Here is a 24,109-nt window from a genome sequence, read left to right on the forward strand (position 1 = left end):
TTGCAAATATAGTACAAAGAGCTCCCAATATACTGTTCACCCAGATTCAACAATTGTTTAACATTTTACGCCATTTGCTTTTTCACTCCTCTCTTCCTCCTCCTCCCTTTTCTCTCCTTCTCCCTTCCCCCACAGACTGTGCCATTTTACCTCTAAATGCTCCAGTGTGTATTTCCCAAAAACAAAGACCATCTTGTACATGACCACACTGTAATTATCAAAATCCGGAGACTTAACACTGATACAATATTATTACCTTAATCCTCAGCCCGTAATCAAAGCTCACCAATTGCCCAATAATGCCCACTATAGCTTTTTGGAGATTTTCAAGATGTTGATTTCTAGTTTAATTTCACTGTGGTCAGAGAACATGCTCCCCAAAATGTCAACCTTTTGAGATTTACTACATCTTATTTTCTGGTTCCTCCCTTGTCTCCTCAGCACTCCAGCTGGCTCCTTCTGGAAGTTTCCCTGGACTCTCTGCCACTCAGGCATAGCTGAGAGGTCAGTTGAAGACCTGGGGGAATTTCTACACAGGTTTTAGGGCTCCCCCCCTTGCTCCTTTCTTTTTTTTAAGTCTTTTCATTTTTATTACTCAAAAAGTTTCATTTTTTATTTAGCTTTCTGACCCTGTGCTTGTGCCTTCAACACTTTCACAACAATTTTCTGCTCCTCGATAAGGAAAGCACGCTTGATCCTGTCACGAACACATTTAGCACACATGGAACCACCACAGGCCCTGCGGACATGTTTCTTTGTTTTGGACAAAGAATGTTTAGGTCTTACAGCATGAACCCCTCGAAGTCTGCCTGGGCACACGCCACATGCAGATTTTGGTGCTTTCTCAACCTTCTTGGTATAAAGGTAAACAATTCCATTACCAGGGGGTCGGGGCAGCCTAGTTTTGTTAGAGGCTGTATTTTAGGAAAGCCTACGACAGTATGTCAAACGCCAGACCATTCTGAGTGCCTGCAGACATCCCCGGAAGCACTCCCTTCCTACTTTCCACCTGGCCTTTCTCCCCTCATTTTCCAGCCATTTAGGAATCCCTTCTCATCCGCTGAGCCCTCAAGGCAGTGAGAGAGGCTGTACTTTCTATATCAGCCCCAGCGGAAAACCAGGCAAATCCTTACCCCTTACAGATGGACACTCTTCCAGTTTCTGCCTGTTCTTATCCACTTTCCAATAGTTCTTTTAGAAACTTCAAATAGTTTAACTATTTGAAGAACTATTTAAAGAAGAACTATTTATAAAATAGTTTCTTAACAACTATTTGAAGAACTATTTAACTGAAGAACTATTTGCCTTCAAATAGTTCTTTCAGAAAACATTTTTTTGTCCAGCGTTTATACATCAACACACACACACAAACACACACACACACACACACGTGCACAGACACATATAATTAGGAATGCATCTTGTTTGTATCTCATTCCGTAATATGTTACTATCACTCAAAATAGTACAAACTCGAACCTAATATGACAACTTTTAATTTTGGTTGGATTCACCATATTCAATTGTTTATTTATCTGATTTCATTATATCATGATTTCTCCTTAACATTCATGAAAAGGTCTTTTGGGGACTTAATATAAGTGACAACAGAATTCAATGTGATGAAACCAAACATATATGAAATGAACCAGATGCCATATGCTTAAACCTATGAATATGTCAACCAGCAATTCACTGGCGCATAAATGTGCAAATGAGGAAACGTTGTTCAAACACTTCAGCTTGTATTTTACAAAACAGTGTTTAAATATTTGACATAGTTTAGTAATATTTTAGAAAAATGGCCTACCTAGTCTGGATGATGTATGCGTTTGCTGGGGTTACTACAAGGAAGTTACACACATTGGGGGCATAAACAGCAGAAGGTTATTGTCGCGTAGTCATGGAGCCTGGAAGTCCAGGATCAAAGTGTTAGGTTTGGATTCTCCTGCAGCCTCTCTCCTTGGCTTGCAGACTTCCCTCTCTACGTGTCTGTATCCTAATTGCTTCTTTTTTAAACATTTATTTTAAGTTCATGGGTACAAATGCAGGTTTGTCACATAGGTAAGCTTGTATCATGGGGGTTTGTTGCACAGATTATTTCATCACCCAGGTATATTAAGCCTAGTGCCCATTGATTATTTTTCCTGATCGTCTCCCTCCTCCTACCCTCCACTCTCTGAGAGGCCCCAGTGTGCGTTATTCCCCTCCATGTGTCCATGTGTTCTCATCATTTAGCTCCCACTTACAAGTGAGAATATGTGGTATTTGGTTTTCTGTTCCTGTGTTAGTTCGCTTAGGATAATGGCCTCCAGCTCCATCCATGTTCCTGCAAAGGACAGGATCTTGTTCTTTTTATGGCTGCATAGTATTCCATGGTGTCTGTGTACCACATTTTCTTTATCCGGTCTACCACTAATGAGCATTTAGGTTGATTCCATGTCTTTGCTATTGTGAATAGTGCTGCAATGAATATATGCATACACACAAATGATTTTAGATTAGGACAGACCCTCAAGGCCTCATTTTAACTTAACCACTCCTGTAAAGACTTCAGAAGATCAGGACTTCAACAGTGAATTTGGGGGGACACAACCCAACCCATAACAGATGGACAGTCTCTCCCCCTGCCTGCCTTTGGTATATTAACTCCTATTTTACGTAAGAGTGGAGTGGACTCTATCTTAGGAAGGGTGGAAGCTGTGCCCTGGAGAGCCAAACCCTGACCAGAAAACCCATTGAGAGGTGCTGGAGATTCTAGGGGTGCTCCTCACACCCCGTGTCCAGGTGATTCCCTTGCCCCGGGAGGCAAGGGTGCAGGATGAACTCTGGCGTGCTTCCATGCACTATCTCTTAGGACCGGCTCATTCTTAATCTGACCAGCATCTGCTTTACATTTGTTTTTTCTACTTAAAAATATTAGCAATCATGGTCAGGTGCAGTGGCTCGTGCCTGTAATCCCAGCACTTTGGGAAGCCAAGGTAGGCAGATCACTTGAGGTTAGGTGTTTGAGACCAGCCTGGCCAACATAGAGAAACCCCGTCTGTACTAAAACTACAAAAATTAGCTGGACGTGGTGGCAGGTGCCTGCAATCCCAGCTACTCAAGTTGCAGTGAGCCAAGATCATGCCATTGCACTCCGGCCTGGGTGACAGAGGGAGACTCTGTGTCAAAAAAAAAAAATTGTAATCATGGACATGGTAACCAATCAAATGCCACGAAAGAACTTATAATGAAAAGACCCCATATTCCATCATTAAAAAATTACATAGTGGGGTGTATTTAATGTGGCATACATTTGAATCAACTCTCTTTTTTTCCAGCTTTATTGAAGCGTTATTGACAAAAAATGTTTACATTTATGGCGAACAACATGATATTTTGATATACGTATACATTGTGAAATAATTACCACAATCAAGCCAATTAACACATCTACCACCTCACATACCTGTCATGTTTTGTGGAAGGAACATTTAAGATCTACTCTCTTAGCAATTCTTTTTTTTTTTTTTTTTTTTTTTTGAGACAGAGTCTCGCTCTGTTGCCCAGGCTGGAGTGCGGTGGCACGATCTCGGCTCACTGCAAGCTCTGCCTCCCAGGTTCACGCCATTCTCCTGCCGCAGCCTCCTGAGTAGCTGGGACTACAGGCGCCTACCACCATGTCTGGCTAATTTTTTGTATTTTTAGGAGAGACAGGGTTTCACCGTGTTAGTCAGGATGGTCTCGATCTCCTGACCTCGTGATCTGCCCGCCTCGGCCTCCCAAAGTGCTGGGATTACAGGTGTGAGCCACCGCGCCCAGCCTCTCTGAGCAAGTTTTAAGAACACAATATTAACTATACCCACCATGATGTACGATAGGTCGCCAGAGCTCACTCCTCATGTCTAACTGAAACTTCACACCCTTTGACCAGCATTTCCCCATTCTCACCCCTGGGCACTGATAACCACTATCCTACTCTCTGCCTCTATAAAGTTCAACTTTTTTACACTCCACATATAAGTGAGATCATGCAGTATTTGTCTTTCTGAGTCTAGCTTATTTCACTTAGCATAATGTCCTCCAGGTTCATTCATGTTGTTGGAAATGTATTTTTTAAGGCTGAGTAGTATTCTGCTGTGTTAGTGAGGATGTGGAGTATGTATATCACATGTGTGCATATACCACATTTTCTTTATTCGTTCATCCATCAATGGACGCTTAGAGGTTGATGGCATGTCTTGGGTACTGTGAATAATAATGCAACAAAGGCGGACATACAGATATTTCTTCTAGATACTGATTTCATTCCTTTGGATATATCCCCAGTAGTGGGATTGCTGGATCACATGGTAGTTCTATTTTTAATTTTTTGAGGAACCTCTAAATTGTTTTCCATAATGGCTGGTCTAACTTACATTCCCACCAACAGTACAAGGGTTCCTCTTTCTCCACATCCTCACTGACACCTGCCTTTGGTCTTTTTGATAATAGCCTTTCTCAAGGTGTTAGGTGATATCTCATTTTAATTTGTAGTTCCCCGATGATTAGTGATGTTGAGCATTTTTTCATAAAACTGTTGGCCATTTGTGTGTTTCATTTGAGAAATGTTCATTTAGGTTATTTGTCCATTTTTAATCAAGTGGTTTGCTTTCTTGCTGTTGAGTTGTTTGAGTTCCCTATACCTTTTGGACATTAACCCCACATAGGATACATGGTTTGCACACATCTTATTCCATTCGGCAGGCTGTCTCTCCACTCTGTTGTTTCCTTTGCTGTGCAGAAGCTTTTTAGTTTGATGCAATCCCACCTATGATTGCTTTTGTTGCCTGTGCTTTTGGGATCATGTCTAAAAAATAATTGTCAAGGCTAATACCAAGAAGCTTTTCCCCTATGTTTTCTCAAAGTGGATTAAAGACTTAAACATAAAAGCTGAAACGTAAAGCCACATTCCATCATTTTAATCGGTCCCTGGCGAAGACTTACAACTCAGTTGCCCTGCTTGTCACTCTCATGCTTGCCTGGAAAAATCCCTCCCCAGGTGTCTGCATCTCTGCACCCACCCACACGTGTGAACCCAAACAGCATGGAGACAAAGCCCAACCAATGCCAATGGGTGTCACTCTGCATTGCTGACTGGACCTCGGTGGCCCCTAATTATTGCCAGCCAATCCCACTGCAGTTTATTAATCAGCTGGCTCCTCCCTTTCCTGGATACCAGCTCATACTCCTCTGTCCTGGAGCCTCCAATGCTCCTTCCTCCTGCTCTCACTTGAGGGGAGTTGGGTCCCATTCCCAACTTACCAGGGACATGGAAGCCGTCAGAAGAGAGTGCCTTTATGCCCCTGTACCTCACCTCCTGTTTCCTAGACAAGTCACTGGGTGTCTACCAGAGCTTGTGCCCCCTTCATCTATTCCAGGATTTCACTCAGCCCTTGTCCCCTTTAATAAGTCTGATATGTCCACACTTTGAAACTGCTCGGCCTAAAGAGGGTGAGGCTGTGCTTTGACGCAGTGAGAATTTCCTGAGCAGCCTCCTCCGGCCTCCTGTGGGGTTTGCAAGGGAAGCCTGAGCAGGAACCCCAGGCACCAGAGGGACATACAGCAGCTACTTTCAGTAAAATGCCATTGCCTGATGGCTTAATTACAAGCTGAAAAAAACAAATAAACAAACAAAACCCTAACCTCCTTTTTTATGCTTAATTCCATTCCTAGTGACCTTCTCTGATGGAAATAGAGAAATTCTGTTATTGTATTGAAAAGTATCAAATTTCCCACATGTGCATTTCAGCTTCTCAGAACTCATGGTTGCCATGGGCTCTGGTGCAAGCTTATCTGCCCATGGCCCACACAATGTCCAATGTCATGTCATGGGACCCCTGCCACTTTGTGACATAAAATGTAAGAACACTGAATGCTACTGGCTGGGTGCGGTGGCTCACGCCTGTCATCCCAGCACTTTGGGAGGCCGAGGTGGGCAGATCACAAGGTCAAGAGATAGAGATCATACTGGCTAACACAATGAAACCCTGTCTCTACTAAAAATACAAAAAAATTAGCCAGGTGTAGTGGCATGCACCTGTTGTCCCAGCTACTCGGGAGGCTGAGGCAGGAGAATTTCTTGAACCTGGGAGGCGGACATTGCAGTGAGCCAACATCCCGCCGTTGAACTCCAGCCTGGGCGACAGAGTGACACTCTGTCAAATAAACGAACAAACAAACAAAAAAACAAAACAAAAAACACTTAATGCTACTTTGAGACTGACATAGACTATATGTGTTTCCTGCCACAAGCCAGCCTACATTTGGCTATGCCAAGGTAGAGTGCAGGAGCTTGCCTGGAGTAGGCAGTACCGTGGGACCTATCAGGAAAGCCACCCCCTGGTCTTCAGAGGACTGTTCTGTGACTGAAGAGCTTACAGGAAAGGTCAATGTCCACTCAAGGTTAACTTAGGTCATTCAGTGTGTTTTGACTGAGAATTTATCACATATTAGGTGCAGTCCTAGGCAAATGGAGGTGGTGTCACTGTCAACAAGGTTGTCACAGCCCTGCCCTCATGTTGCTTATATGCCAGTGGGAGGGAAACATGAAGACAGATAACCAGGCAAATAACTATGTGCAATTGTAGTGGGGGCTGTGAAGAAAATGAGCATAGGCCTGAACCAGAGTGGCAGGGGTTGCATTTTAGGGGTATTGGTCAGGAGAGTGTCTCCGAAGGTTGACATTGAAGCTGAGACCCAGAGGATGAGAAGGGGCCACTTGAGGGGAAGACATCATCCTGGCCAAGGGCAGACCCAGAACAAAGACCCGAGATGAGGCAGAGATCGGTGATTATGAAACAGAAGACCCATCAGTGTGGCCCCTGGAGCAGAGGGACCAGGGAGAGGCAATGCAGTGAGGCTGGGGAGAAGGGCCTTGCGGCCAGATGGGGAGTCTGGATTTCAATCTCAGAGAAATGGGAAGCCCTTGGAAGGTTTGAGAAAGAGCGAGCCATTGTCTGATTTGTCATCTAAGCAGTTCACTCTTGCTGCTTTGTGTGAATGGATTCAAGGGGGGAAAAGTGGACATGGGAGACCAGCTGGAGGAGGCTGTAGTCATGGGGGCTGGAGGTCAGGGTGACTGGGACTAGGGAGGGAGAAGAGGACAGAGTTGAGATGAGTTGATTGGATGCAAAGAATAAGGGAGGGGTGGCATCAAGTATGGCAACTGTGTTTTAGGGCCCATGGATCTTGGTGTCTGGCAGAAAAAGCTGGAGGTGCATGAGTTTTGGGGGTGGAAGTGGAGGTGATGTTAAAGAAAAATTACAGCAGACAGAGTTTAACAGGCCAGGAAGACTTTATTCCAGACTATTGCAATAGGGAAGGAGACTGAACTCAAGTCCAAATGCAACAGGGGCAGCCATGGATTTATCGCCAGCAGACAGGGTGAGGGGTCACTGGGCAGAAAATTACCAAAAGGAACTTGGTTAGGCATCAAGAGTGGGGAGAGTCTCACCAACCTGGGCTTGGCAGGCTGAGGATGAGGCCTAATCTAGAAGAGAGCTGAGTGAGGCCTGACTCAGATTTCGCCAAGGAGGGTGTGTTAGTTCGTTTTCATGCTGCTGATAAAGACATACCTAAGACTGGGAAGAAAAAGAGGTTTAATTGGACTTACAGTTCCACATGGCCAGGGAGGCCTCAGAACCATGGCAGGAGGCGAAAGGTACTTCTTACGTGGCAGCAGCAAGAGAAAATGAGGAAGAAGCAAAAGCAGAAACCCTTGATAAACCCATCAGATCTTGTGAGACTTATTCACCATCAGGAGAATAGCATGGGAAAGATCAGCCCCCATGATTCAATTACCTCCCCCTGGGACCCTGCCACAACATGTGGGAATTCTGGAAGATACAATTCAAGTTGAGGATTTGGGTAGGGACACAGCTAAACCATATCATTCTACCCTTGGCCTCTCCAAATCTCATGTCCTCACATTTCAAAACCAGTCATGCCTTCCCATCAGTCACCCAAAGTCTTAATTCATTTCAGCGTTAACCCAAAAGTCCACAGTCCAAAGTCTCATCTGAGACAAGTCGAGTCTCTTCCACCTATGAGCCTGTAAAATCAAAAGCAAGCTAGTTACTTCCAAGATACAATGTGGGCACAGTTAATTGGTAAATACAGTCATTCCAAATGGGAGAAATTGGCCAAAACAAAGTGGTTACAGGTCCTATGCAAGTTCAAAATACAGCAGGGCAGTCAAATTTTAAAGCTCCAAAATGATCTCCTTTGACTTCAGGTTTCACATCCAGGTCACGCTGATGCAATAGGTGGGTTCCCATGGTCTTGAGCAGCTCTGCCTCTGTGGCTTTGCAAGGTATAGCCTCCCTCCTGGCTGCTTTCACAGACTGGCATTGAGTGTCTGCAGCTTTTCCAGGCAAATGGTGCAAGCTGTTGGTGGATCTAACATTCTGGGGTCTGGAGGATGGTGTCTCTCTTCTCACAGCTCCACTAGGCATGCCCCAGTAGGGACTCCATGTGGGGATTCCAACCCCACATTTCCCTTCCACACTGCCCTAGCAAAGGTTCTCCATGAGGGCCCTGCGCTTTCAACAAAATTTTGCCTGGGCATCCAGGTGTTTCCATACATCTTCTGAAATCGACAGAGAGGTTCCCAAACCTCAATTCTTGACTTCTGTGCATCCGCAGGCTCAACACCACGTGGAAGCTGCCAAGGTTTGGGGCTTCCATCCTCTGAAGCCACAAATTGAGCTCTACATTGGCCCCTTTAATCCACAGCTGGAGAGGCTGGGACACAGGGCACCAAGTCCCTAGGTTGCACACAGCACAGGGACCCTGGGGCCAGCCCATGAAACCACTTTTTCCTCCTGGGCCTCTAGGCCTGTGATGGGAGAGGCTGTTCTGAAGGTCTCTGACATGCCCTGGAGACATTTTCCCCATGGTCTTGGGGATTAACATTAGGCTTCTTGCTACTTATGCAAATTTCTGCAGCCAGCTTGAATTTTTTCTAAGAAAATGGGTTTTTCTTTTCTATTGCATCATCAGGCTGCAAGTTTTCTGAACTTTTATGCTCTGTTTCCCTTTTAAAACAGAATGCCTTAACAGCACCCAAGTCACCTTTTGAATGCTTTGCTGCTTAGAAGTTTCTTCTGCCAGATACCCTAAATAATCTCTCTCAAGTTCAAAGTTCCACAAATCTCTAGGGCAGGGGCAAAATGCTGCCAGTCTCTTTGCTAAAAGATAACAAGGGTCACCTTTGCTCCAGTTCCCAACAAGTTCCTCATCTCCATCTGAGACCACCTCAGCCTGGACCTTATTGTTCATATCACTATCAACTTTTTTGCCAAAGCCATTCAATAAGTCTCTAGGAGTTCCAAACTTTCCCACATTTTCCTATCTTCTTCTGAGCCTTCCAAACTGTTCCAACCATTTGCCTATTACTCAGATCCAAAGCTGCTTCCACATTTTAGGATTATCTTTTCAGCAGCACCACACTCTACTGGTACCAGTTTACTGTATTAGTCCATTTTCATGCTGATAAAGATGTACCCGAGACTGGGAAGAAAAAGAGGTTTAATTTGACTTACAGTTTTACATGGTTGGAGAGGCCTCAGAATCATGGTGGAAGGAAAAAGGTACTCCTTACACGGCAGTGGCAAGAGAAAATGAGGAAGAAGTGAAAGCAGAAACCCCTGATAAACCCATCAGATCTCGTGAGACTTATTCACTATCACGAGAATAGCATGGGAAAGACTGACCCCCATGATTCAGTTATTTCCCCCAGGTCCCTCCCACAACACATGGGAATTCTGAGAGACACAATTCAAGTTGGGATTTGGGTGTGGACACAGCCAAACCATATCAGAAGGTATCCTTGTAAATGGAAAGGGGAAGACTTAGGCTCTTGTTGGGTGTGTTAAGTTTGAGATGTGCAAGAATAGATGTTGAGTACATGCCTCAAAATGTAAATCTGGAGCTCAGGGGACAGTTCTGGGTGGAATATACAAATTTGATCATGACTATAAAGATAGTTTGGGGAAGCTACAACCACCACTGAGCTCTCAGACCTGTGATGTAGAGTCTGACAGGCCAATGCCAGCCAGAGCTTCTAAATCCTGTATGGAATAATTAAGTACATAGCTATGGCTTGAATGTGTTCCCCAAAGTTCATGTGTTGGAAACTTAAACTCCAGTGCAATGATATTGAAAGGTGGGACCTTTAAGAGGTGATTAGGTCATGAGGGCTCTGCCTTCGTGGATGGATTAATGCCATTTTCGGGGGATGGGTGGGTTAATTATCTCAAAAAGTGGGTTCCTGATAAGAGGATAAATCTGGCTCTTTGCCCTTCTCTCCCTCTCTCTCCCTTTCTCCCACCATGTGATGCCTTCAACCATGGGATGACACAGCAAGAAGGCTCTCCCTAGATGCCAGCACCTTGATATTGGACTTCCCAGCCTACAGAACTGTGAAAAATAAATTTCTTTTCTTTATAAATTACCCAGTCTCTGGTATTCTGTTATGGCAGCATGAAACAGACTAAGACACATACCAAACAGGTTTTAGTCCCCCACCCCAGAAGGAGCAGGGCCCAGTCATTCTCCTGCCTCAGACTCAGAGTCTTTATCACATGAAGGCAGGTAGAGACTTACTAAGGACTGGCTTCTTATAAAGAAAGAAAATTCTCTTGCCCCTCCTGGGTGTTAACTGAATGAAAATATTTCTATTGTAGTGATGCTTAAATATATGTAATTATATAATTAAGTATAAATGCTATCTTAATCAGTTCAAGCTACTGAAACTAACCACCATACACCAGGTGGCTGATGAGCAACAGAAATTTATTTCTTACTATTCTAGAGGCTGGAAGTCTGTGATCAGGGTGACAGCATGATTGGGTTCTGGTGAGGGCCTGCTTCCAGGTTGCAGCCAGCCAACTTCCCACTATGTCCTCACATGGCCAAGAGAGATTATCTCTTACATGTCTCTTCTTACAAATGCATTGTCTTAGTCCATTTGTGCTGCTACAACAAAATGCCTGAGACTAATAATTTAATTGTGCATTTAAAAATAACTAAAAGAGTATAATTGGAATGTTTGTAAAACAAAGGATAAATGCTTGAGGGAATGGAGACCCCATTCTTCATGATGTGATTATTACACATTGCATACCTGTATTAAAACATCTCATGTACCCCAGAAATATATATACCCACTATGTACCCACAAAAATTTAAAGTTTAAAAAATTTTAAAAATAAACAAAATACCTGAGACTGGGTAATTTATAAAGAACAGAAATTAATTTTCCCAGAGTTCTGGAGGCTAGGAAGTTCAAGATCAAGTTGCCAGTGGATTCAGTTGTCCAATGACCATCCAGTCACTGCTTCCAAGATGGTGCCTTATTGCTGTGTACTCCAGAGGTGAGGATGCTGTGTCCTCACATAGCAGAAGGCTGAAGGGCAAAAGGGATGAACTTCCTCTACCAAGCCTAACGTAAAGGTGCCTAATTCCAAGCAGGAAGAAGGAACTCTCATAGCCTAATCACTTCTTAAAGGCCCCACCTCTTAATATTATCACATTGGCAACACCTGAATTTTGGAAGCGACACATTCAAACCATAGCATTCCACCACTCCAACCCTGGCACCCCAAATTCATGTCCTTCTCACACACAAAATATGTTCATTCCCTCCCAATGGCTCCAAATCTCTTCACTCATTTCAGTATCGACTTAAAAGTCTAAAGTCACCTACTCATCTGACAAAGGGCTAATATCCAGAATCTACAATGAACTCAAACAAATTTACAAGAAAAAAACAATCCCATCAAAAAGTGGGCGAAGGATATGAACAGACACTTCTCAAAAGAAGACATTTATGCAGCCAAAAGACACATGAAAAAATGCTCATCATCACTGGCCATCAGAGAAATGCAAATCAAAACCACAATGAGATGGCATCTCACACCAGTTAGAATGGCGATCATTAAAAAGTCAGGAAACAACAGGTGCTGGAGAGGATGTGGAGAAATAGGAACACTTTTACACTGTTGGTGGGACTGTAAACTAGTTCAACCCTTGTGGAAGTCAGTGTGGTGATTCCTCAGGGATCTAGAACTAGAAATACCATTTGACCCAGCCATCCCATTACTGGGTATATACCCAAAGGACTATAAATCATGCTGCTATAAAGACACATGCACACGTATGTTTATTGCGGCACTATTCACAATAGCAAAGACTTGGAACCAACCCAAATGTCCAACAATGATAGACTGGATTAAGAAAATGTGGCATATATACACCATGGAATACTATGCAGCCCTAAAAAATGATGAGTTCATGTCCTTTGTAAGGACATGGATGAAATTGGAAATCATCATTCTCAGTAAACTATCGCAAGAACAAAAAACCAAACACCACATCTTCTCACTCATAGATGGGAATTGAACAATGAGAACAGGTGGACACAGGAAGGGGAACATCATACTCTGGGGACTGTTGTGGGGTGGGGGGAGGCGGAGGGATAGCATTAGGAGATATACCTAATGCTAAATGGCGAGTTAATGGGTGCAGCACACCAGCATGGCACATGTATACATATGTAACTAACCTGCACATTGTGCACATGTACCCTAAAACTTAAAGTATAATAATAATAAAAAAAAAAAAAGAAAGAAAAAAAAGTCTAAAGTCCACAGACTCATCTGAATCTGATATGGGTGAGACTCCAGGCAGGAGTCATTCTAAGACAAATTTCCCTCCCTCCCACTGTGAGCATGTGAAATCGAACAAGTTATATGTTTCCAAAATACTTTGGTGGTGCAGAGACAGGACAGACATTTCCACTCCAAAAGGGAGAAAGAAGAAAGAGGAAAAGAATAACAGATCCCAAGTAAGTCCAAAACCTAACAGGGCAAATGACATTAAATCTTAAGGCATTAAATCTTCTTTGACGCTACATTTTGGTATCTGAATTTACTGGGTGGGGGTTGATCCCCCACAGCCCTGGGCAGCCGCATCCCCATGGCTTTGCCGGGCTCAGCCCACGCAGCCACTCTCAGGGGTTGGAATTGGGTGCCTGTGGCTCTCCCCAGCTGGCATTGCTTGCTAGTGTAAGTTCCAGAGTCCAAAGGCTGGAGAACCTGGAGTTCCGATGTCCAAGGGCAGGAGAAGAAGGGCGTCTCAGCTCTGGTAAAGAGAGGGAGAGAACTTTGCTGTTCTTCTGCCTTTTTGCTCCATTCAGGCTCCCAGTCAGTTGGCTGGTACCTGCCCGCATTGAAGGCAGATTTCCCCACACTTAGTCCATTGACCCACAAGCCAGTCTCCTTGGGAAACACTCTAGTCCAAAGTAAAAACCAGCTGGGTGTCCCTTTCAGCAGAAGAAGAGTAGCTCAGTGCCTGCTGCAGCATTCGGAGTAAATGATGCTTTATCAGCTTTCTGAGAATTCCTCAATTCAGCCAAGTTGACACCCAAAGTCAACCATCACGATCATTAATCTCATATGAGGGCTCTGCCATCATGACCTAATCACCCCCCAAATGCCTCCTAACACCTCCTAATACCATCACCTTGGGGGTTAGGATTTTAACACACAAATTTTGGAGGTACACAAACATTCATTCCATTGCAAATGCCTTATGCTTATAGCTACTATAAAATTATCAGTCCAAAGTAAATTGAAGGACTACGTAACAACAAAACCATATACCTTCCTACCTCCAACTGACCCTAGTTTGAGAAACCTTGAACGGAAGAATTCTAGCATCTTTACAGTTCTTTTTATTTTTAGTTTTTGGAGGCGGAGTCTCACTCTGTCACCCAGGCTGGAGTGCCGTGACATGATCTGGGCTCACTGCAACCTCCACCTCCTGGGTTCGAGCGATTCTCCTGCCTCAGCCTCCTGAGTAGCTGGGATTACTGGTGCCCACCACCACGCCTGGCTAATTTTTGTGTTTTCAGTAGAGATGGGGTTTCTCCATGTTTACCAGGCTGGTCTCGAACACCTAACCTCATATGATCCATCTGCCTCAGCCTCCCAAAGTGCTGGGATTACAGGTGTGAGCCACCATGCCTGGCCCCATCCTTTACAGTTCTAACATGCAATGATTTTCTTTTAATTTTAATTAATTAGTTAACGTTTAAGAGACAGGGTCTTGCTATGTTGCCCAGGCTGTAGTTCAGTGGTTATTCAGAGGCACAATCATCATGCACTACAGCCTGGAAATCCTGGGCTCAAGTGATCCCCCCATCTCAACCTCCCCAATAGCTGAGACTACAGGTTCGGGCCATCATGCGCTGCTAACATGCATTGATTTTCTGAGCCTGCAGTGGTGAGAGAGAAGGACCAGCTTGATGCAGCGAGGATAAGAGGGTTAATTGGAAAATAGTTACCTCAAGATCTAAAGTTTGCATGGAAAGCAGCATTTTAAAAAAATAGGTAATAAAAATTAGCGTTTAACTCAGAGAAACTAAAACAAAATGAGAGTAGAAGAAAAGAGCAATTTTACTGCTTTGGTGAAAAGAAATCCTTCTTCAAATTTGAAAAAGCTCAACTTTCAATCTTTTCTGACTCACTTGGCCCCATACCTAACAGGCTTAGTTAAAAAAACCATAAGAATAGTTAGATTTTTCTAAATAATTATGACATTTGGTTTATATTTGAAGAAGCTCAGGGTGCTATTTATTTTATTAATTATACATCAGAAGGGAATTAATGTTTACAGCTACTCACCTAGCATTACTAGTGTTATTTTGTGCATTCCTTTCTGGCACTTTGTGTATATGTGTATATATGTATGTATATATGTGTGTGTGTGTGTGTGTGTATCCACACACACCCATATACACACACATGCACACACACACACGTGTATATATATATTTTTTCTTTTTTTTTTTTTTAATTGAGGTGGAGTTTTGCTCTTTGTTGCCCAGGCTGGAGTGCAGTGGCACAATCTCAGCTCACTGCAACCTCCGCCTCCTGGGTTCAAGCGATTCTCCTACCTCAGCCTCCCAAGTAGCTGGGATTACAGGTGCCCACCACCACGCCTGGCTAATTTTTATATTTTTAGTAGAGACAGGGTTTCACCACATTGGCCAGGCTGGTCTCAAACTCCTGACCTCAGGTGATCGGCCCACCTCAGCCTCCCAAAGTGCTGGGATTACAGGCTTGAGCCACCACGCCGGGGCCTATATCTTTTACTTGCTATAATCGTGTATTCTTTTAAAACTTAAGATTGTAAGACATGTTGTTCTCTGTTGCCACATAGTGTTAGTTATACTTTTGTTGAGTGTAGTAATATATTGCCTGGATATACCACAATTCATATAATCATCTTCCTGTCATTTAACCTGTCTCTGTTTGTCATGGGTATAAAAAATTCTGCAATGAACATCTTCATGCATACAGCTTTTATTATCTTGTGGATTAATTTGTTTGGGCTAGATTCCCAGGTGGGAATTTCTGAGTTAAAGGGTGCTATTTTATTTCAAAAAAAGTTTCTGATGATCTAAGTAGAGATTTCAGGATAAAGCAGAAAGAAAGGCAGATTTGCAACAGATAGGAGCAAATTTTAAAATCCCGAGGGAGAAGCAGGGCTGTGTCACCCAGGCATAGATGGTCCTCTGAACACAGGGGTGTTTGGTGCTCATCTTTCTAAACCTGTCTTGATGCCCCCCAGGCAAAGCTGCTGGGAGCTGAGCAACTAGAGTGATTCAGAAGCACTCTGCTCAGATCCACCGGAGGTAGCAGCTCCAGCCTGCGAACAGACATAGTTACCAAGGAGACCTCTGCATTTCCCCTCTTTTCCAGGTTAACAGTCCTGAGTCTGAGCTAGATGGTTGAATAGAATTAGTTAAAAATAGGGAGAAGAAAGAAAATGGCTTTAAAAGACAATTTAACTATTAACCTCAGGAATCAGCACCAAGCGCAACACAGAACATTCTGGTCCATTCCTTTTTCTGTGTGACTTCATGGTTTGATCTTTTTTCTGAGACGAATTTATTTCCATGTTTCTTTAATACAATAGAACCACCAGCGTCTTCTATATGCATCCAAAAAATAATAATGGTTGTGTCAAATGTCACTGCCACACAAGCCCACCGGGGCCCCTGTGGGAAATGCGCTGAGGCCTAATAGGATGATTATTATGGCCTTGTAGAAAGTAGGAACAAGGTGTCTCAAGCTCACATGCTCCATCCCCGGCATGACTCCACTGCTGCCAGGCTTATTACTGTGGAAGTTTCAGGACCTGGGAACATGTTGCTCCTAGCTACTCACAGCGTGCTCAGAAGCATCCACGGCTTTCTTCTCACTGGATTTCTACATTCCTACCAGCTTTTCTTAGCTTTAAAAACCAGCCACACAGAGGCTGAGAACTGGGTCCTGAGGTGGGTGGGTCGCTGCTGTTGCTTGGGTATGTCCTTGCAAGACCAGAATTCAGGATGTTGCTGCTTTCTACCAAGTGTGTTGTCTGTAGTTTGCAATAACAGCCTTCTTTACAGCTTTGGGCTAACAAGACAGAACAGTAGAATTTACCACTTAATGATACGTGATGCGTAGCCCACAAACTGGGTGTGCAAAAATATATAGCTTTTCACATTTTCTAACTCTGAACTTCCATTCAGTCAGATAAAAAACATAATGATGGTTTTTCCTGGGGGGTTCCCCCCTTCCTTAGCACTGGACTACAATCATGGGGTTTAACAAAGTACTGTTGGCCACAGGGGCATCCATTTGGTCTTTGGACATCAGTACACACAGGATGCAGCTGGGATGCCTGGTGACTGTTGCTCCCATATCACACCAGAGGAAAGGAACTCTGTGCATGGGCCTGTAGCCCCATCCATCTGGACCCCTCAGGTGGCCATTTCCTTCCTGGAGTTGATTGACCTCTCTGAGGGGCAGCCTGGGCTTGGTGGGGGGCAGTGGCAGAAGTGGCAGGAGCATTTCTTTTAAGCCTGCATGCTTCTCTCTTCCTTTAGGTTTCCTCAAGTTGCTCTGTGAATTCCCTTTCCCTAAGTGATTATGGTTTCCTACAAAATAAAGAATCAATAAGTGAGTTTCTTTGGTTGCAGGCCCTGTTTACCGCATTAAGCACATAGCTTCTCTCTCTCTCTCTCTCTCTCTCTCTCATATTAATATCTTAAAATAGCACTCTGCCAAATTATTCTTCTTACAAATCCTTGTGTTCACTTAAAGGATGTGTACTTCTCATCCAGGTTTCCCATCATCTCTCAATAAGGTTGGACTTCTGTCTCTCCCAAATTAAGCTCTCTCTCTGTCTCTCTTTTTTTGTGATCAAGTCCTGTTTATTTTAGAAGCATGAACAGTAGAACTAGGAAGGAGGGTTGAAAACAAGGCACTGGTCCCCTTGATAGGGCCAGATCTGGCACAGGTTCTGTCTGTGTGATCAGATGGACTCAGCAGCTTCAATCTGCCTTTTCCTGTGAGGACAGGGTGTGAGGACAACCTGCATACAGGTGAGTGTTCCATAATGGCGAGGTTGAGGTAAGTTGGCTCTGGATATCTTTGGATCAGTTGCAAAAGGCCAGAGGGCCCCCAATACCCTTGGCTAAGAGCATCCTAACCTAGTTCTGTCTGTGCCTAGTCAAACCCACATTCTGGAGAGGAAGCCATTGTGCCTGGTGGGCACCAGCAAGAGCTCAGGTGTTCAAGAACAACTTGCAATGAGGCTCTGTGGCCAGCAAGCATCTGCTTCCCCAGCCCAGTCATCTCTGCAGAGCCTTCAAAGAGGGAGCATCCCAGGCAGCCAGACTTCACATGCACATGCACAGCAGCACTTGGCTGTGTAGGAGACATGTTCTCCAGCCACCCTCAGGGTGGAGATGTGAACAGGGACACTGGGTAAATATGGGCTTTACAGCAGATGACTGAGACACAGACATAGGAGGAGAGGCAGGCACAGCCACAAGGCAGTGACCTAGCTGGGGAGGGGAGGGCTGTTCCAGATGTGAGCAGGGCTCTGTGGCTAGGGGTGAAGGGTGTCTTTAACGGGGACGGGAACACAGGGAGGTTTAGGTTGGGGGCCAGGAACAGGCATGACGGGCTGGTCATGCCACCCACCCTTGAATTATACATGGCCCTTCGAGGAGGTTCCTGACTCTTGGAAAAGGCCACCTGCCACCCATGACTGCAAGTCCCTGTGTAAAGTTTCAAGTCAAATAGAATAACTTATAAAAATAAAAGTACATCATGACCACATTGAGCTTTTCCTAGGAATGCAAAGACAATCAAAGGATGTTTATAGCAACATTCTTTGAATTACAAAACAAAATCCCAACAGCAAACTGGAAACATCTTAAATGTTCATCTGTAGAGTAATAGGTACATGAAGTATGATTTAGTCATATAAGAGGGTAGTATGCAGCAATGAAAATGCATGCGCTAGTGTTATATATATTAGCATGCATGAATTTCAAAAATGTGTTGAGTAAGAAAAGTTGCAGAAGAATACATATATCAAGATTTATTTCTAATAAGTATAAAACATAAAAAACAATACTACATAATATAGTTTAAATATTTGTACTCATTTAAATGTCTTGTTGAAATGTGATCTAGTCAGGCTTTGTGTCCCCACCCAAATCTCATCTTGAATTTCAATCTCCATAATCCCCACATGTCAAGGGAGAGAACAGGTGGAGGCAACTGAATCATGGGGACAGTTTCCCCCATGCTGTTCTTGTGATAGTGAGGGAGTTCTCACAAGATCTGATGGTTTTATAAGGGGTTCTTCCCCCTTTGCTCTGCACTTCTCCTTCTTGCTGCCTTGTGAAGAAGGTGCCCTGCTTCCTCTTTGCCTTCTGCCATGATTGTAAGTTTCCTGAGGCTTCCCCAGCCATGCTGAACTATGAGTCAATTAAACCTCTTTCCTTTATAATTTGCCCAGTCTCTGGCAGTTCTTTATAGCAGTATGAAAACAGACTAATACCAAATGTAATCCCCAATCCTGGAGGTGAGGCCTGCTGGGAGATGTTTGGGTCAGTGGGGTGGATCCCTCGTGGCTTGATGCTGTTCTTATGCTAGGCAATGAATTCTCATGAGATATGGCTTTTTAAGAGTGTGGCATCTCCCCAACCACTCTTGCTCCCCCTTTGCCTTTTGTCATGATCATAAACTTCCTGAGGTCTTCCCAGAAAGAGATGTTGGCACTAGGCTTCCTGTATAGCCTGAAGAACCATCAGCCAATTAAACTTCTTTTCTTATAAATTACCCAGTCTCAGGTATTTATTTATAGCAATGCAAGAATGACTTAATATAGAAAATTGGTACTGAGGAGTGGGGCATTACTATTAAGATACCTGATGATGTGGAAGTAGCTTTGGAACTGGGTAATGTGCAGAGGTTGGAAGAGTTTGGAGGACTCAGAAGAAGATAGGAAGATGAGAGAAATTTGCAGCTTCTTAGAGACTGGGTAAATGGTTGTGACCAAAATGCTGATAGTGATATAGACAGTGAAGTCCAGGCTGCTGAGGTCTGAGATGGAAGTGAGGAACTTATTGGGAACTGGAGCAAAGGTCATGAGTGTTATGCCTTAACAAAGAACTTGGCTGCATTATGTCCATGCCCCAAGGATCTGTGGAAGTTTGAACTGAAGAGTGATAATTTTGGGTATGTGGCAGAAGAAATTTCTAAGCAGCAAAGCATTCAAGATGTGACTTGGTTGCTTCTAATGAACTATGCTGATATGGGAGCAAAGAAATGCCCTAAAGTTGGAACTTAGGGAAACAAAGAATAAAACTTTGGAAAATTTGCCACCTGGACATATGGTACAAAAGAAAAGCCTGTTTTCAGGGGAGGAACTCAAGCAGGCTGTGGAGAAACCACTTGCTAGAGACATTTGCATAACTAAAAGGGAGCCAAGTGCTAATATCCAAGAGAATAGGAAAAAGGCCTCTAGGGCTTTTCAGAAGTCTCTGAGGCAGCACCTCCCATCACAGGCCCAGAGGCCCAGGAGGACTGAATGGCTTTGTGGGCCAGGTCCAAGGCCCCTCTGCCCTGTGCAGCCTCAGTACACTGCTTCTCACTTTCAGGCCACCCCAACTTCAGCCTCAGCTCAGAGGACCCCAGGTACAGCTTGGGCTGCCACTTTGGAGAATGCAAGCCACAAACCTTGGCAGCTTCCATGTGATGTTAAGCCTGCAGACACACAGAGTGCAAGAGTGAAGGAGGCTTGGCAGCATCTACCTAAATTTTAGAGGATGTATGGGAAAGCCTGAATGCTCAGGCAGAAGCCCACTGCAGGGTCAGAGCCCTCATGGAGATACTCTACTAGGGCAGTGCAGAGGGGAATTGTGGGATTGGAGCCCCCACACAGAATCCCCACTGGGGCACTGCCTAGTGGAGCTGTGAGAAGGAGGGTCACCGTCCTTCAGATGCCAGAATGGTAGATCCACCAGCAGCTTGCATCCTGCACATGGAAAAGTGGCAGGGACTCAATAAGCTGTGAGAGCAGTTTCAGGGGCTGAACCCAGCAAAGCCACAGGGTCAAAGCTCCTCAAGGCCTTGGGAGACCACCCAGCATACCACGTGCCCAGAATGTGGAACATGTAGTCAAAAGAGATTATTTTGAAGCTTTAAGATTTAGTGACTGCCCTGGTAGGTTCTAAACTTGCATGGGGCCTGTAGCTCCTTTCTTTTGTCTGATTTCTCCCTTTTGGGATGGGAGTATTTACCCAATGTCTGTACCCTCATTGTATCTTGGAAGTAAATAACTCTTTGTGCTTTTATAGGCTCATAGGTGAAAGGAACTCATTCTAGATGAGACTTTGGACTTGGGACTTTTGAGTTAATGCTGAAATAAGTTAAGATTTTGGGGGACAATTGAGAAGGCTTGATTGTATCTTGCAATGTAAGAAGGACATGAGATGTGTGGGGGGAGGGGCAGAGGCTCAATGATATCATTTGGATATTTGTCCCCACTGAAATCTGTTGTTGAAATGTAATCCCCAGTGCTGCAGGTGGGGCCTGGTGGGAGGTGTTTTTTTGTCATGGGGATAGATCCCTCATGGTTTGATGCTGTTCTTAGGCTAGTAAGCAAGTTCTCATGAAATCTGGTTGTTTAAAAACTGTGGCATCTCCCCTGCCACTCTTGCTCCCCCTTTGTCTTCTGCCATGATTGTAAGCTTCCCAAGGCCTCCCCAGAAGCAGATGTTGGCACTGTGCTTCCTGTATAGCCTGCAGTACCATGAGCCAATTAACCTGTTTTTCTTATAAATTATCCAGTCTTGGGTATTTCTTTATATCGATGCAAGAACAACTTAATACACTACATACTACATAGAGATACAACATATGTACTAAAGGTATAAAGAAAAGTATGATGATTATAAACCCTAATTTCATGGTGGTGTTTATCTCTTTGTGGGGAGGTCAATATGCAGCCTGGGACTGGGTACCCTGAGGGCTTCCAACATACTGATAATGTTTTATTTCTTCCATTGGATGGTGGATGCACAGTAGTTCACTGAATTATTCTATATGCATTGTGTACATTTTAAATATTTCACAATATTTCCAAATAAATATTGAATTAGTTATAAAATGAAAAGCAAAAAGAGGAAGCAATAAATGGAACTCCAATTTGGATTTATTGTTGACCTATGAAGATGAATTGTGTAAGAATCTTGGCATAAAGGAAAATTTCAGAACAGATTCATGGTGCTGAGCATATATACATATACCCTAGACTTTGGGGAAAGAAATTTTAAAAAAGAAAACATATAAGAGTTACATTGACAAGAGACTCAAATTTAAATTATAAGTTTCAAGTCCAAGGGATGTAAAATCCAACGAAGTGGCCAACACACAGCCCTTCTCCAATGCCCCTAACAACTCCTGGGGTTTGTGCAGAACTTATATTTTACAGGCCCTCGTCATAAGATGGAAACAGGGCATCACCAAAAAGAAGCAAAACAGAGGCAGGGGCGATACAGCAAGAAGACTAAGCCCAGAATAAGCTGATGCTCGCCAGAATACTGGAGCCCGCAGAACATCCCCGCAGAGCAGAAAGCCTCCTTAAAGGCTCTGGCACCTGCCCGAGATATGGGAAGGTCTGGTGATCTCCAGTAGCTCACAGAGGCTGAGAGTGATCACCTGGCTCCTGGTGGACCCTGGGGAGCTCTTCCAGCAGGAAAGAGGGCAGAGTCTTCAAAAGCCTGTCACCAGCCAGCTTGTCTGAGGGACAGCAGTTCCTGAGTGGCTCTCTGCTTTCAGGAACTCAGATCAGAGGGCACAGAAGGACCTCACAGGAGGATCACGCTGCTGTCATCCAGATACCAGGGGCCAGGACATGGACCAGGAAGCTGGTGTCTGGCAAGTGTCATTTTGTTTCAGAAAAGGCAAATAAAAAGAATGTCAAAAATTTGATTTTAATTTTTTTTGCAGAAGGCTTCCTCCCTTCCTCCTGTCCTTTCTTTTTTGCTCTTCCTTCTTTCCCTCCTTCTGTCCTGTCATCCTTCCTTTTTCCCCTTCTCCTTCCCTTCCATCAGCGCTTTCTGTGCCCAAAAAATGACAGCAAGCTACCATGCACCACTGTGCTAGTCCTCTTGCTCCTTGCGTTGTCAGTTGCATTTCTGTATCATATATCTAGACTCCCAATTATAGGCCCATTGCTATTTTTATTATCTCCAGTGTTTGTCATAGTGCTAGTCATGAAATACACTTTCCGAATATGTTTGTTGAATGAAGGAAGGAAGGAAGGACAGCGGGGAGGGAGGGAGGGAGGGAAGGAAGGAAGGAAGGAAGGAAGGAAGGAGCAACCCTCCTGTGGATAATGCTGCCTGTGCTCCCTGAAGTTCATGAGACTATGAATAAAGAATGAGGATCCCCTGTTCCCCACCTTCCAGCCCTGTAGTGGTGGCTGGGTGTGCAGGGATGGAGGCTGTGTCTTTTGCAAAGTGTCCTCCACCCAAGGACATAAACTACATCATAAGTCAAAACCAGTAGGGGGGCCTCCCGAGCCGTCGGTGCACGTAGCTCCATGCAGTGTTCTGTGAATGTGCTTGTGGATGTGTGCAGGTGCATGCGATGGAATCCATTCGTGCTATGAAGGGTGGTAATATTTGAAAAGGGGTTAAAGGGAAGGAGAAGGAACACCTATGGTGTGTGTGAGTGGTGAGTTCAGTTCAGATCGCTGTGAGTATTTGGTGGGACTGAAGTTACTCGAGGGAGGAGGCAGAGAGAGGGGAAGGAAGGTGCAGTACAGAGGTATAAAGAGGCCAGAGGTGTTCAGAACTGCAGGTGGCTCCTGGGGTGGCAGATAAAATGGGCCTGAAGGGGCAGGTCAGGGCTCTGTTAGGCAGGCCTCCATGACAGGTTCATGAGTGGAAATTTCACCCTGAGAGGAGACCTCAGACAGATTTTAGGCAAGAGCCTGACATCAGAGAGGCAGAAAGGTGTCACGTGGGGAAAAGTGCAGAGAGGAAATGCTGCTGGCCTGAGGCCACACAGGCAGTGGCTGGAACTCAGGATGTCATGAGACCCAAAGCAAGCCAGGCCTGGTGGGGCTGGGAGGTGGGCATGGGTCTGAGAGGTGTTGTAGAAGGCAGAGTATGCAGGGTTTTGTGCTGAGAGAGGGGGAAGGTCCTGAGGTCAATATCTGACATTTTAAGCTCCAGGAGACTGTGCAACATTAAGATAGTGTGATGGACAATTTAACATGTCTTCTTGGCTGGCCCACTGGGTGCCCAGGTATTGGGTCAAACATTATTCTGGGCACGTCTGTGAGGGAAGTTTTGGATGAGGTTAACACTGGAATCAGTAGACTGAAGAAAGCAGAGGGCCCTCCCCAGTGTGTGTGGGCCTGGTCCAATTAATTGAAGGCCTGAGTAGAACAAAAAGGTTGAGTGAGAGGGAACTCTTCCTTATGCCTGACCTCTGAGCTGGGACACAGGTCTTCTTTTGCCCTCGGACTGGAGCTACACTAATGGCTCTCCTGGGTCTCCTGCTGGCTGACCGCAGATCTGGAACTTCTCAGCCTTCACAGTCATATGAGCCAGTTTCTTGTAATAAAGGTATTTACACACACACACACAACATTGGTTCTGTTTCTCTAGAGAACCCTGATGTATTTGATGTATAGAGATAGAGTCTACAGGAAAATTTGA

At 44.5% G+C, this 24,109-nt stretch overlaps 1 pseudogene; it reads right to left on the reverse strand.

The window, feature by feature from the left end:
* Positions 1-612: 612 nt before the first annotated feature.
* Positions 613-960, reverse strand: LOC129039508 (large ribosomal subunit protein eL34-like; annotated as a pseudogene).
* Positions 961-24,109: the final 23,149 nt, after the last annotated feature.

This window comes from Pongo pygmaeus, chromosome 5, assembly GCF_028885625.2.
Source record: "Pongo pygmaeus isolate AG05252 chromosome 5, NHGRI_mPonPyg2-v2.0_pri, whole genome shotgun sequence".
NCBI lineage: Eukaryota > Metazoa > Chordata > Mammalia > Primates > Hominidae > Pongo > Pongo pygmaeus.